Source organism: Canis lupus, chromosome 2 (genome assembly GCF_003254725.2).
Source record: "Canis lupus dingo isolate Sandy chromosome 2, ASM325472v2, whole genome shotgun sequence".
Classification (NCBI taxonomy): domain Eukaryota; kingdom Metazoa; phylum Chordata; class Mammalia; order Carnivora; family Canidae; genus Canis; species Canis lupus.
This window is the reverse complement of record NC_064244.1, coordinates 83,850,562-83,865,428: the sequence shown is the minus strand read 5'-3', so window position 1 is coordinate 83,865,428 and position 14,867 is coordinate 83,850,562. Positions and strand designations below refer to the sequence as shown.

Genomic DNA, 14,867 nt, shown 5'->3' with positions numbered 1-14,867 from the left:
CAGGGACCGCCAGCAGCGGCTGCCACAGCGGGCGGACAGCGCCACGGAGCGCTGGGGACGGTCTGGAGGGGCGGCGAACCCTGGCACCAGGGGTGCTTCTGCCCACATGCCCTCGGACACATTCCATGCCCACGGTCCACAAGCCATGCGTCCGCACCCCATCCAGCCTAAGAGCCAATGTGAGACATTCCTACTGGCGCCATCTTTTCTGGCTGGGTTCAAATGGGCAGGGTAGCTCCAATGCCTGGGCTCCGTCTTCCCAATCCCCCCCGGGTGCTCTGCATGGCTGGACCCAGCCCAGAGCAACACCTGTACCAGGCCACCAGTGCAGGGAAGACACAGGACCAGGGAGGGCTCTCAGGCCTTACCTCGTCGTGGGTCCTAGAGGCTCCTCTCTCAGAGTAGGGGCGTTACTTCATCCTGGGGAGGGAGAGAGAGGAACCCCGTTAGTCTTTCAAGGCAGGATGCCCACAGCAACACGGTGCCTGCCCTCCACCCTGCTACGTGCCCAGGGCTCCCTGCCACCTATGGGCCAAGGGGCTGATGCTCCAGGACCAAAGGAAGGGGGTCAAGATGGATTTTGGCTCATTGAAGTATATGCCAACCAAAACCTAAAAATATTCAGAAAGCAGGAGGAGCCGACAGGGGGTATACAGGGTCCTCGGGACACCCCTAACCGAAGAGAGAACAGTCAGACCCTACTGCACACATCTCTGCAGAGGCGGAAACAGGAGTCTGTGGGTGGAGGGATGCCGTGGCTAAACCGAGGGGCCTGGGGACCGCAGGATACAGCGGCGCCCGTCCCGCCACTCTCTTCCCCAGCCCCTGGGGCTTTCCCCCCACCCCGTCATAAAAATGACAGATGCCAAGCTGTTCACTACAGTAAGGGGGTGACAGAGGGGCAAGGGTGGACCAGGGGCCACGGCACCGAGAAGCCTCACCTCCCAGGATCAGGCTAGGACAGCACCACGTACCCTGAGGTCCTACCAGTGACACACAAGCCACGCTGGGGGCCCACACAGGGAAAGGGACACGGTCCAACAACACAGAGGGTCTTTAGCCAACATATAACTCAGCCCAGCTCTCTGGGCTCAGACCCTCCTGCCCAAAGCTGGGGTTTGGGGAGCCAGGTTCAAATGAGACAGACTCCTGATGTAGATAGAAAATCCAAGGAGCCCTTGGCCCCCCACCCCTCCTCCACGGCCCCCCAGCCCTCCTCCACGCCCCCACGCCCCCCCACACACACCCCCGCAGGGGCCTCAGAACCCTACCCACATTCGGGGAGGATTTTCTGTTTATTACATTTTTTCCTCCCCACTCCTTCATTTGTGGCTTATCAATGATGCAAGAGGAATAACACCAATTTCCTTAGGCTGTGTAATCCCCAAATCAGATTGGGGGGATTGCAAGAGGTGAGGTGACCTTGTACGGGGCTCCGGGAATGCCACCCAGTCCTGCCGCCCGCCCTCTCTTTCCCAGGACATATTTAGACAGATAATGCTAATTGTACTTGACAAGTCCTCCTAAGGAGGGCTGGGTCTCCTGCCAGCTTTTGCGGCCTTTGCTAGGCTGCCTGGGCAGAGGTGCCTGCCCGAGCAGAGCCCACCCTGCCAGGCACAGGGCTCTGCAGGGGGAGGGCGCTGGGCAGCCGGAGAGGCTGGCCCCCTGGGCCTCCTGCACCCCCCTGACCCAGAGGATGAGAGCAGGGGCCTGCAGACGGCTGGGAGGACAGTGATGGGGGGCAGTAGAGAGGAAGGGGGAGGCTGGTGAGAGCAGAAAGGGGAAGAGGCCAGAGAGGGGAGCGGGGGGACACAGAGGCCAGGCAGGGCGGGGCCGCAGGGCAGGGGCTGGAGAGCCAGGCCTCCGCTGAGAGGCGCTGGGCAGGCCTGGCTGTCAGAACCCGGCTGTGCATCCGTCCCAAGCTCACAGCATGACATCTCTCTGGGCGCTCTGGGCAGCCTCTCTTGAACCCCCAAAGCCCCCCAACCCCATAACTCCAGTATCTCCCTTCCACCACCTTTTTCTCCCCTCCCATCCTCCCCTGCAACTGTGCATTTATTAATTCATGAGGCACTAATTAGTTCTTTGTTTAATTTTGTGTTAAACAGACTGACCGGAATGATAACGACTTGCTGCACGGTGCTGCCGTCCCCAACCGCCCCTGTTTTCTGACAACAAGGGAGCGAGGGAGGCCGGAGCGCTGAACCCAAATCCCTCAGCAGTTGCACTTCATTAAGTCAAAATGTGACAAGAAGCTTAGAGAGCAACTTGCAGATCCGATCGCACACAACAATCGCAGGAAACTTTGCGGGAGTTGGCCCGGGTGGAGGAGGGAGGGGGAGGGGCGGGGATGCTGGCCGTTGGGGGCCTCTCAGGGCAGACAGGAGCAGGGACATCAGCTAGGTGCACTCCGGAGGCCCAGTGGGACCCTGAGAAGTTTAGCTTCACCCCTGCCCCTGCCCCGGGCATCCTCTCTGGTCTCTGCCCTGGCTGTCCCTAACCTCTGGTCTGACCCGTGTGACCTAGTGGCCGGGCACCCCCAGGTCCCCGTGGAGGACCAGAAAAGCTGTGGGGCTTCGGAAGGGATCCTGCAAGGCCAGGGGACAGGTACAGAGCAGGAAAGCACAGAGAGCAGGAGCCCCTACATTTGGCGAAAAAAGAGGAGTAATGTGTCCGGGATCTCAGCCAACACACCGGATTCTCTGCCGGCTGTGCATCCACCGCCCCACTGGCCATGCACCCATCCGACGGTCCTTATCCTAAGCACTCTGACTGGACAAGTGAGGACCAAAAGGCTGAGGTCTGTGCCAAGGCACACGACAAGTCAGACACAGAAGGTGGCCCTCGGGCTTCTGGACCGCAGGCAGGCGGCTGAGCTGACCAGGCCAACGGGCCGCTGACCGGAGGGAGCATGTCCACATGAAAAGCAGCAGCTTGGCCCCAGAGGCATCAAGCTGCTAACCCTGTTGGCCCAGGGCGTGAGTGAGGATGGGCGGGCTCGCGATCAAGCCAGCCCTGCCCCAGTCTGAAGGCCGAGCCCCTGGCCCTAATTTCGATGATGTGGATGATGTCCCATGTGAATGAGAACACAGGGGGTGTGAGGCGGAGGAGAGCAGAAGTGCACGGAGAGCTGCCAACCCTGAGCCTCGTGTACCAAGGTCCTGTTGCCTTCCTCCCATTGGTCGCTGCACCCACCAGGTGCGGCCTGCCCTTGCTGTACGGGCTGTCCTTCTGGAGCACAGCCGCCCGGGGCCCCGCGCAGCCTGGCCCGCCTTCGCCTGGCCATGCTGGAGTGCAGTGGTCTCTCCCCCAGCCTGGCAGCCCTGGGCTGGCTTCTGTTAATTTGCTGTCAGGCTGCCTAAGCAAACCAATTAAAACTAATCATTAATTATAAAAGAGAGTGAGAAGAGTAGAAGAGAGAAGAGAAGGTGAACATTTGAGGTGGGGAGGAGGAAGAGGGGAGACCCCGAGGGCCAGCGGGGAGCTCTGGGTAGGGATGCAGTGGGCTGGGGAGTGGGGTGCTGGAGGCTCCTCCAGGCTCAAGGAGCGCTGGCCTGGTAGGAAGGAGGGAGGGAGGCCAGAGCCAGGGAGGAGGAGGAGGAGGAGGAGGAGGAGGAGGAGCAGCGGGGCTGCCCTGGTGAGGGGGTGCAGGGGCAGAGGGGAGGCTGAAGGAGCTGCTGTGACCCGTGTACCGGGACGGAGAGGCCTCACCCGGCTGCGGTCCCCTCTGGCTGGAGCCACCGACTATCCCCGACTTGGCTTCGCAGTGTCTCCCCCACGGCTCCCCAGCCCCATATTTATGAGGCTCAGCTGATTATGCAGCACCAGGCCAGGCTCCCTGTCCCTGCAGCCCCTACCTGCGCCCCAGCCCTCTCAGGCCACGGAGGCTCAGGGCAGCTGTCGGCCGCCCCTCTACCCCCCCAGCTGCCCTGGCCCCCTCCCCCATCCACACACACACACACACACACACACACACACACACCCTCTCCACGGCCCTTTCACAGGAGCTGAGGCCATGTCAGCGGCAGCTTGAGGAGGAGAGCAGCACAGACAACAAGGGGCAATGTCATGGAAACGGGCACTTTCCCCGAGAAATATTCTGTTTGGCCTCCTTCCTGCATTGAGGAGCTGTCAGGAGCCTGAGTGAGAGCCACACCACCCCGGGACCAGGCGTGACAAAACCTATTTTCTGCCTCAAATTTGATTGATTAAAAAACTTTTTAGGAAAACCATGTTAAAAGAGTGAAAGAGAGAGAGAGAAGGAGGGAGTGAGGGAGGGAGGGAGAGAGAAGGAGGGAGGGAGGGGCAGAGGGGAGAAAAGAAAGAAGGGCCTGCGAGAAGGGACTGAGCAGTTACCTCGGCAAACACGCGGGATGCGCGGGATGCGTGTCAGTGTGACACCCGCAGCGTAACCAGGCCAAACGGAAAGGTCAAAGGAAGCCCGAAACTTTACACAGTGGTGAGTGGGACCAAGAGGGGTCCCAGGGCTCCGCACAGTGCAGCAGGGGCCTGGCCCCTCTTGCGGGACAGGAACCCTGCACCCCAAGGCAGCCAGCGGGCAGGGATTTTGTGGTTGGCTCTGGGATGTTTCCAAACGCAGTCTGGGCTGGAATTTGGCCAGATTCCTGAAAAATCCATACAAGGTCAGCAGGGAGAGAGGGTCCAGCAGTCGGAGGGCGGGAAAGGGGTTTCCCACCTTGTTCTGTCAAGTCTCGGATCAGGAAGTGTTTTTAATCAACATGTGAGTCTAAACGCAGGGATGCAGTCACTGACGCCTGCCCGCTGGGCCTGAGGCACTCCCGCCCAGCCTGTGCCACATGCTGCCCTGCGAGCCCCCCTGCCCAGCTGCCCCCTCCTTTCTCCCGCCTCAGAAACCCAGCCCTGCCGGGCCGGGGCCTGGCCTATGCTGGGCGGCCAGGCCTTGCGCTCAGGCTTCTAGGACAGGAGCCACCCCCACCCCCCACCAAGACCTCACGGGGCAGGGGAAGAAACGCTCCCACTTCCCAGAGGCCCCGCCTGGCCACCCAGCGCAGGTGCCCGACACCGTCCTGCTGGGACCCATCCTCTCCTGGTGGGAGGGACCCGGGCTGGGGCTGGGCTTGCTCTCCTCCACTCCGAGAACCCTGAAGGTCAAGGCCAGGGGCAATTCTGGCCGTCAGCAAGGAGGTTTCTTTGGGGTGCCGGGAGGTGCGCTTGGCAGGCTCCTTCCCGCTTCATCAGCTCGGTGCTCGATGTGGCCAAGGCAGTGCCTCCTTGGGCAGATGGGCACATTCTGCCAAACAGATGCCCCCCACCAGGTAAACCAACCCTAGACCTCTCTCTGTCCCTGCTCCACAGGAGCCGTAGGTCGCCACTGAGCACATGCTGTGCGCCTGGCATGGTGCTGGATGTGAGCGGATGAAGCGTATGGCCCACGGGAGAAGGGCAGGGGCTGCAATCCTGCCTCTGCCACTTATCACCCCGGGATCTGGCAGGCAGACGCTTCACCTTGTCCAGGACTCAGCTTCTCTAATGGGACAGAAGGAGCAGAAGTCCCTGCCCCAAAGGCAGTGGTTCAGTAAGTATTTCTTGAGTATCTACTAAGTGCTGGATACTGTCCTTGGCCTAGAGAACTGTGGGAAACCACAGGCAGTCCCCACGCAGCTTCCGTTCTCACGGCTGTCGGAAAGGTTCGCTGAAAGAATGCACAGGCACTGTGGTCGGCACAGAGTAAGTGCTCAGTATCCATGTCCTGTTGCTAACTTCCAGGCTCCCTGCCTCTAAGAAGCTGGGTGGTGGGAGGCCTGGGGGGCTCAGGGGTGGAGTATCTGCCTTCCGCCCAGGGCGTGACCCCAGGGTCCCGGGATCGAGTCCCGCGTCGGGCTCCCCGCATGGAGCCTGCTTCTCCCTCTGCCTGTGTCTCTGCCTCTCTCTGTGTGTCTCTCAGGAATAAATAAAATCCTTAAAAAAAACAAAAGAAGCTGGGGGAAGATCCAGCTGTCTGCCCAAGAGAATAGAAAATAGACCCAAATAAACACTTGGACACAGGTGTTCATAGGTGCTCTTCATGACAGCTGAAAGGTGACCACAACCCAAATGTCCGTCGGTGGGTGAGGGAGAAGCCGCGTGCAGTGGCAGAGCCGCAGGACAGAACGAAGTTCTCATACACAGTACAGCAGGCACGCACCTGAGAACACGCTAAGTGAGAGAAGCGAGACGCAAGGATCACATGCTGCGTGATTCTGCACACACGGAATGTCCAGGACGGGCGAGTCCAGGGAGAGAGCAGGGTAGGGGCAGGGGGACCGGGTGGTGGCTGCTGGCGGGTACAGAGTTTCCGTCTGCGGTGATGAAACATTTCTGGAACTGGAGTTGGTGATGGCTGCGCAGCACCGAGAAGGGACTCCATGCTGTCGGACTGCGCAGTGTAAGCTGGGGGCGAAGCTAAGTTTTATCTGACGTGCATTTTGCCGCAACAAGGCAGAACGGGACAGCCAGAGAAGCCCGGCAGCTCGAGGCTGGAGGCAGATACTCCCCACGGCACCCAGCGCAGGGTCAGAGACGCCAGGGGCGGCAGGGGACGCACCACAGCCTTACGCGGGCCCGCGCTCCTGGACGGCGACGTGCACACAGCCCAAGAACTCTCAGGCCTCCATGAGGCGCACTCCGTGATGGCCCGGAATGGGGTCCCTTCACACATGCCGCCCCGGAGCCTCAGCCCCTGAATCTCCCGAGGCTACCGTGCCCCTGGCGTGTGGATCCCGTTGTTTGCGCCAGGCTCCCCAGGTACCTTGTGCTGCTGCCCAGCCACTCGGTGCAACAAGCCACCCTCCGGCGGGGGAAAGAGGGCCTGCACCAAGGACGTCCCCCCGCACTGCGGAGTCCCACCTGGCGGGGAAAGCCAGGGGACCGGGAGAGCCAGGCCCTGGGGGCAGCCCCGAGCCCCCTCCCCGGCCTCCTGCCCGCATCCGGAATGCGTGTGCACACAGAAACCCCTGCCTTGGCCCGGGAACTGTCAGGAGATCAACAAACAAAAGCTGCTTCTTGACAGGGAGTCATTTATATTTTAGCTTCGTTCCATTATCCTAACGAATCCTTCATCAGCAGATGCAATATTAACAGCAGAAAATCAGCTCATTACATCCGGGGGGAGTTCATCAAGGCGGCAATCATGTATGCAGCTCCCCAAGCCTGCAAGCGGCCAGTGTGGCTGTTATTTATTTATTTTGTTACTTATTTATTTAATTTTGGGGGTTCTTTCCACATAATTGCGCCGCATCTCAGATCTTTAATAAATAATTTGTAGGTCCTGAACTGCAGACGGCTCTGCTCTCTGCCATGAGAGCCTACATTAGCCAAAATATTTACCAATATTTAGAAGTCATTAGACTCGGGAGGGTAGCGGGGAGGGGTACCGTGTGCTTCCACAAACAGCCTGCTTTGGGGCTAAGGTGCTGGGTCCCCACGCCGGTCCCCTGACCCCAGCTTTAGGTCTGCGCGGGGCCCTTCTGGACCGGATGCTGCTGGAGGGCAGGCCCGCATCCCTCGCTCGGGCCCACTGGGTTTGCGCGGGGCCTTTCCTGGGAGCTGAGGCACGCGGGGCTCAGGCTGGCTGCGGGCTGCCCACAGCTGACGGTGCGGCTGCGGGGCGCCCCGGGTGTGCGGCGGGCTCCTGCAGGGCGCCCCGGGCTGGGCAGCTGGGCGAGGGAAGCCTGACCCCTTCCTCCCCGCTTTCCAGGGTTATGCCACGGACATCAAAGGGCAGGTGAGTTCGGTGGGTCCAGAAGGCAGACCTGCCCCCTCTCACAGGTGAGAAAACAGCTTCAACCAACACAAGCTCTCTTAGCGAGGCGGCGCCGGAGACAGAGGCACTGAGCCAGGCTCCGACTCGGAGGGGCTCTGCACAGCCCGGGCCCCTGAGGCTTGGCTGTAGCCTGCGAGGCTGCAGTGGCCCAGGGCCTGCAGGCACCACCCCCATGCTGGGCACACCCCCACGCCGGGCACACCCCCACAACAGTGGCCCCCCATGTCAGACACTCCCACGCCAGGCAGCCCCATGCCGGCACCCCCATGTCAGCACCCCCCATGCCGGGCACCCCCACGCCGGAGCCCCCCCGACGCCAGGCACCCCACACCGGCACCCCCACATCAGTACCCCACACCGGCACTCCCCCACACTGGCACCCCACACTGGCAGCCGTGCTCCCAGGGTTTCCCAGCGGGGCTGGATCTGTGCCCGGCCAGGAATGTGCTCCCAGGACGTCAATTCTAATCTCCCCAGCGCCCTGACAGAATTAAGCTCCAGTTTGTCCGACAACATCCCAAAGTTCCAGAAATCCAGGGCAGACTCTCTAATCAGGCTGGAGGACAAAGGTCTGGCCTGACCCTGTCACTTCCACTTACTCCTCCTGTCTGTCTGGGCCGCGGCCTCTCCGCAGCCCCCCCCCCCCCGCCCCTCCCGGAGCTCCTGTCCCCCCCCCCCCCAGCCGGGCCGGCCCCTCCGCCCGCCCTGCCCCTCTCCGCCTGGCCTGCCCGTTGGGCTAATCCTGGGGCTCCGCAGCTAAAGCCCAGGAACTCCCAGGACACCGCCCGGCCTGGGCCTGCTGGGCTCCCTCCGGGTCACCGCCTCCAGGGAGCACAGACACTCAGTGCTCCTCGGCTCCAGGGACAGGGTGCTGGGTGCACAGCTGTTCTCCTGACTCTGGGTTCCCTGTAGCTGCCCCTGAGGCATCCTCTGGCCTCGCCCAGCCTCCACCCTGTTTGACGGGTCAGCTCGTGGGCCCTGTAGCCCTGTTTGGGGACCACCGTGTGGGCGGAGACGTCCCTTCTTCAACCAACCCCATGAGATACCGGGGTGGGGGGGACCCTGGGTAGAGCAAAGTAGTGGCAGCAGCTCTGGCCCCGGCCTGTGGTAACCACCCCGAGAAAGGGGTGAGGGGCCCGGGGGCTGGGGAGCTGGGCTAGAGGCAGCCCCGTGTGGCGGGGCGGAGGACAGCCCCAGGAAGCCGCAGGAACAGCCGTGCCTCCTTTTCCACGGCAGTCTCTGGAAGAAGCCGGAAGAGGCTAAGCCTTCACAGCTCATGCACAAAGGCGTTGCGGGGACCTGTGGCTTAAATTCGGTCTGGTCACATCAAAAGGTTCACGGGGAGCAGAAGGCAAAGGAGGAACAGGGTCACTGGGCAGGAACACGGGGTGCTGCTGCTCAGAAAGCCAGATGAGGGGAGGCCCCAAGAGAAAGAGGCGACAACAAACAGACGGGGTGCGGAGACAAGGCCTGAGGAGGAAGCCACAGACGTGGAAGTGCCGTGCGCCCCTCGACGGCTCCTCTAGGAGCTACAGGGTCTAGAGCGGCCAGGACAGGGGCTCCCCCAGAGCCACCAACTGGCAGATAGCTTGGAAAGTCCTGGAACGCGGCCTCCCGCTTCCTCCTGCGCCCCGGGCACAGAGTCACGGGGTCACAGCCCTCCTGTCCCTGCTTCCTCGGCCACGCTATGCTTGGCGGAGGGGATCCCCGTTCTCTGAGTGGCAGCTCCTGTGTCTGACAGCCCGTCTCGCATTCTCCCGTCTCGCATTCCCCCGTCGCGGTGGGCCCTGCCCTCAGCAGCTCAGCCAGCGGACTGGCCTGGAGGATTCGCCCAGACACTGAGGTGGGCTGGGGGCCCGAGGGCCGGGGGCCGCAGATCAAAGCAGCCAAGGAGAACGAAAGGTCTCTTTCACCTGGAAGAATGAAGGTATTTATTGTATTTTTTTGCCGAAAACCAGAAAAATCTACAAAGGCCACCAGTGGAGGATGGGAGACCGCCTGCCCGTCGGCACCTTCAGCAAGGCCCCTGCGGCTCCCGCGCACCGGTCACCACCCTCACCCCCCGCAACTCCACAACCCCCAAAACGTCCCAGTTGGCTTCTCTGCCCTTCCGCTTGCCTCGCCTTCTCTCCTTGCTGTGCTGGGTGTTGGTGAGATGTTGGGTTTTTTCTTTTTTGCAATTTATCAGCAGATTGTGTGGAGCTGAGTGGTGTGAGCCTCACCCTGCTAAATAAAGCTTTGGTATTTCTGATAAAGCCATCAAATTCCTTATCACACTGACACAAAGTGCATTTAAAGAGACAGACACCCTGTCCCTCCCACCCCACCAGCTCCTGCCCCCTCCGCTCAGTTGAGATTTCCAGCCGCTCAGGCTCTTCTGGATGGGACGCCAAACACAGCCCCTGAGGATGTGGAGGGGGCAGCGGAGAGGGGGCAGGGGAGAGGAGACGGGGGAAGCCCAGGGGCCAGCTGCCCTCTCCAACTCCCACCCACCCACCCACGTCAGAGCTGCCGGCTCCCAGACCAGGGACCCCGGGCCACAGGGAGTGGCATGCACTTCCTGCCCCAACTCTGGAAGCAGGAGGAAGCTATCAATAGAAACGTCCCACAACAGGGGATGTCCTCATAAACAGAACAATCCTGTGTTAGGACAACAGCCGGCAGCTGGAGGAAGAGCTCCTGGCGGACTGCTGGACCAGCAAAGTTACTCAGTTGCTGTGGACACGTCCAGTCACCTCGGCCACAGCAGTACCTGAGGGCTGCCCCAGCCATAGCACTGCCAAAGGGGGTAAAAGGAAGACCAAGTGGGGCTGCTGGGGCCCACTCAACACGGGGCTGACGGGCTTTCACATGAGGTTGACTCCTCACACAGCCCCATGAGGTGAGTGGACAGATGAGGAAACCGAGGGTGGCCGGAGGCCACAGAGCCAGGGGCAGGCCCAGCGGGGGCTCCAGCCCAGGCTGGCCAACAGGTCTGCGGAGCGAGAGCCCCTCTTCCCCTAATTGATTTGCCAAGCTCACGTCCACCTCCTCATTTATGATCCCACAAAGACAGGCCTTCCCGTGTCCCGGGGCCCCCTCCCACCTCCCCGGCCCTAGCTCGGCAGCCCAGGCCCTGCGCCCACACACAGCCTGTTGGTTGAGGAATCAAATTTATTATTTTTAATTATTTTGATTTATCAAAGCAGCAGCTACAATCATATTAAACCAACTTGGCTTCTTGGCATTTAACAGATACCGCTGCTGCAGGACTCCCCCAGACTCCATAAAACACCCGGCCTGTCCACAGGCTCCTCAAGGAGGGCACCCAAGGCTCCTTCTCCAAGAACCCCAAATTGGAGGACCACTAGGCACCCCCACCTGGCCTGCCAGGGCACATGCTGACCAAGTGGCTGAGGGCCAGAGAGGAAAATGAACAAGCTGGGCAAAGCTGCCAGGCCCTGTGGGAGCTCATCACTTCCACCGCTCAGCCCTGGAGGCCCTTCCAGGGCCCTGGCCCACTGGGGACCAGGCAATAGACCTGAGCACATGCCCCCCCACCAGCCGGCATTTGTGGGGGCCTCTTGTATTGCAGGCCTGTGACTGGGCGCTCAACGTAGACGAGCCCATGTCCAGGGGAAGAAATCCTGCCCAAGGAGCACAGTTCATCAGTTCATGAGAAAAGCCAGGCCAGAGTCCAAACAGTTTCATTCTGAATGAAAAGCCCTGATTCTTTCTACCATACGTCCCCGCCTTCCCCCTTAGACCCAGGAGCAGAATTCCAGTCCAAGCACTGCCACTAGTGGGTGAAGGTGGCCAAAGGAAAGAACCCTGAAGTTTAAGACAATGGCCCAGGGCCTCACACCCCGAATATTCAGGATCTGGGTGCTTATGGGACGCGGTCCCCGAGAAGCAGCACCATGGGACAGGCAACACTACCCCGACAGGCTTCCACGGGATGCTCGGACCCACTGCGGGGCACAAGGAGAGGCTGGCCCACCTTTCGAGGTGAGGTGAGCTGCACAGGTGCGCGGCTTCACAGCTCAAGCAGGGAGCTGGCCACGCCCCCGGGGCAGCCCGATCCCGGGAGTCCAAGAGCCCAGGGCACCGGCGGCAAGGACCAGCAGGGTGTGCGAAGCGGGCACTTCACAGTTCTAAGCTAAACCACACCCCAGGAGCATGGGTGGGCCTGAAACAGACCCCTCTGGCTCAGGGGCCCACAGAACCCACTGGAGTCAGCTGCCTGCAAAACCTTGTGAACACGGGCAGGGCTTTCTTGGCGGGGTGGGAGGAGGCCACAGTGCTGAGAATCTCAGCCCACGTCCTCTGATTTCGTACACGGAAATTACAGTCGGCTGCCATGAAAGCAGGAGCCAGACCCCACTGGTCCCCACTGCCCAGAGGCCCCACAGCCTTGCGTGAAGAGCACGCGGCTGTGGCTGCAACTTCTGAACCCTGATGGCACCAATGGGTACCTTATCTGGCCTCTCTGAGATCAAGTGTCCTTATCTATCAGATGCACGGGCTAATAGTCCCTATCTCAGAGGGCGGCGGTGAGGATTCAGGAAGACAATGAACGCCAAGCTTTAGCCAAGGGTCTGCACATTTCCCATGTGCAAAAAGTGATGGCAGTCATCCCTGTCGTCGTCATCATCATCATCATCATCATCATCATCACCTAAACACCTAGCCAGGATAAGGCACAAGGGATTGTGGCTTTAGGCCCAGTGAGGGCAGGGAGGCTGGGGAGCAAATAAGATGTTGCTGACCGGCCTCACTGCTGTGCTCCTCGAAGAGCCTGGGGGTGCTCTGAAATGTCTAGAGGAAGCTGTCCCTGGTGCCTGCCCAGCACCCGGCATGAGCGGCCCGCAGGGGCCTAGCCGTGCGGGCAGGAGGGGGGGAAGCACGAGGACTTTCTGCAGCCCCATCTGCCTATCAAAAACTACATTCACTCAGCTTTCTCGGGAACTCATGCCCTAATATGGGGCCAGCAGCTTTCTGGGTTATTTCGAGTACTTGTGATAATGACTCCAGGCTCTGCTCCTACTGCCCCCAGAAAACTTTCCATGTGGGGACAGGGAGGATGGCGGGCGCAGGGAAGCCCAAGGCCAGACAGTATGCAGAAAGGGGGTGCAGGGGGGTGAGCCAAGGAGAAAGGAAGAGCAGGAGGCTGGAGGAGTAGGCTGACTCAGAGGTCAAGGTCGGGGGACAGAGAAGCCCAGAGCCCCAAGACCCAGGTGGGCACCAAACCAGTCCCCGTGCCCACTACTCCCTACCCTGGGAAATGCACCCAGGACAGCAGTCAGGCCTGCACCCTGCCTTCTCGCCCATGTCTCTGGTCGGGGTCCATTCCGCACGGGGGCCAAGCCAGGTCCTGGGCAACCCCTAGATGCTTTGGGGCCCCTGTGCTCCTGGATTTATTTACATATTAATGATCTTCTGCCCAAGCTTGGCCCATGGACTCCAGACTGCATAGGGTTAACTCAGACAGAGGGGCTGGCTTTGCCTTCACTCTACCTCAATTTCTACTGCACCCATCACCTACCTCCCCCACCCCCTGATCTTAGGGAAAAAAAACCCATCAAAATAACTATTTTATGTCTCCAAATATGCAGATCATTTTCTTTAATGAAAGATGCTTGACGTCTCCGATCCAATTAATATGCAAATGCAGGAGAGGATTTATTTGTGACATTCTGTCTGGGTGAGAGAAAACAAAAAAGGCCTGTTAACCAAAACACTAATTGCTGTGACTGATTGTCACATATCATCATTTTCATAGGATCTCCTCCATTCCTAGCTTTCAGGGAGCTCGAAACCAGGACTCATCCATGTAGGCATCCAGGAGAAGCAGGGCAGACTGGCTACCTGTCCGCCCGGCCCCTCCCCACCAGACCTATGTCGGGGGGCCCCCTGAGAGCGAGGCTCTGCTGGCTGCTGGTCCCACAGAGCGGCTGCTGACCTTCCTCAGGACTTTGCCAGTCCTTTGGCCTTCCTAAGGCGCACTTCACTCAGGCACTGGCCCGCAACCAGAGAGGGAGGCTCGGGGTGTGCTGGGTCTGATGGGCTCGGGGCGGCCCCAGGCAGCACACCTTCCTGCCTCACTTCCTCCACCGGCCAGGTGCTCTTTTGCCGTCTGCTCCCACCTGCTAGGAAGTGTCCCGAGGGAGGAGAGGGAACCCCTTTGGGTCCTCTTGGTGCCCACCCCTCACTCTCTTCTCCTGCTTCTCCAGATGTATCTCTCCCAGCACTTGTCGAGAGAGGCCACGGTGCCCTCCCCCGAGATGACACAGGGAGTCTGAAGGTGCCTGGGCACGCACTCTGGCTAGGCGGACGCCTGTACAGCAGCCCCCACGGTGTGACCGCACTGAGGTGGGTGGGTCAGCTGCCACAGCCCAGGCTCCTCAGGGCTGCTTAAACTCATCAGTAGGCCCATGAAGCCCCCTTTTCCTTTAGGGGGAGTCCTTTAGGGACACCCTTTAGGGTGTCGACAGGCATCCTTATTTCCAAAGGCCAGGAGGAAACTGGAAAAGACTGTTTTTTTGGCTCAAGATACCAGGTGAAAGACAAGAGGATTCCAGGTGTTAGGCAGTTCCAAACTCAAGGCCAAGAGGGAGAAGATTCACTTAAGCTCCCTTCTTTCCCACACAGTGGACCAGGGGAGACTGGAGGCTTGGGAGCTTGGAGGGCCGATGTCTTATCATTTGAGCTCAAACATTCTGGAAACTCAGAAGGCCTCTATTACCTTCTTGCCTCCTCCCTAGAACGCCCCTGAGTGTCCCAGGACATTGAAACGGGGGTTGGGGAGCCAGGGTGAGCCAGGCCAAAGAGCCACAAGGGTCCCTGGGCACCTCCATGGGTGCTGGGTACAGCTGAGGGCACAGGGAGGGACTCTGTCTGCATCCTGCAGGGCAAGTCCCACGAGGGTCAGTGAAGCCACGGCCATCTAGTGGGCACCAACATGGACCCGCCCAGGACACTGAGGCTGTCCCTAGTGGAGCCGCGGTGGTGGTGGGAAGGTGGTTCCATCCCAGTTGACTCCCATCTCAGACGTCCCCCTCACCTGCCCCGGCCCAGCTGCTGCCTCTGGCAACTCCAACATAGG

At 60.3% G+C, this 14,867-nt stretch overlaps 1 protein-coding gene across 4 annotated transcripts in view; it reads right to left on the bottom strand.

Annotated features, from left to right (window-relative positions):
* CASZ1 (castor zinc finger 1) overlaps window positions 1-14,867 on the bottom strand; it is a 140,961-nt gene that overhangs the window by 62,455 nt on the left and 63,639 nt on the right. For all 4 annotated transcript variants that reach the window (XM_025451121.3, XM_025451120.3, XM_025451122.3 and 1 more), the window contains exon 3: window positions 369-420. The gene's annotated coding sequence lies outside the window, so the exon portion shown is untranslated. The remainder of the gene's footprint in view (window positions 1-368; window positions 421-14,867) is intronic.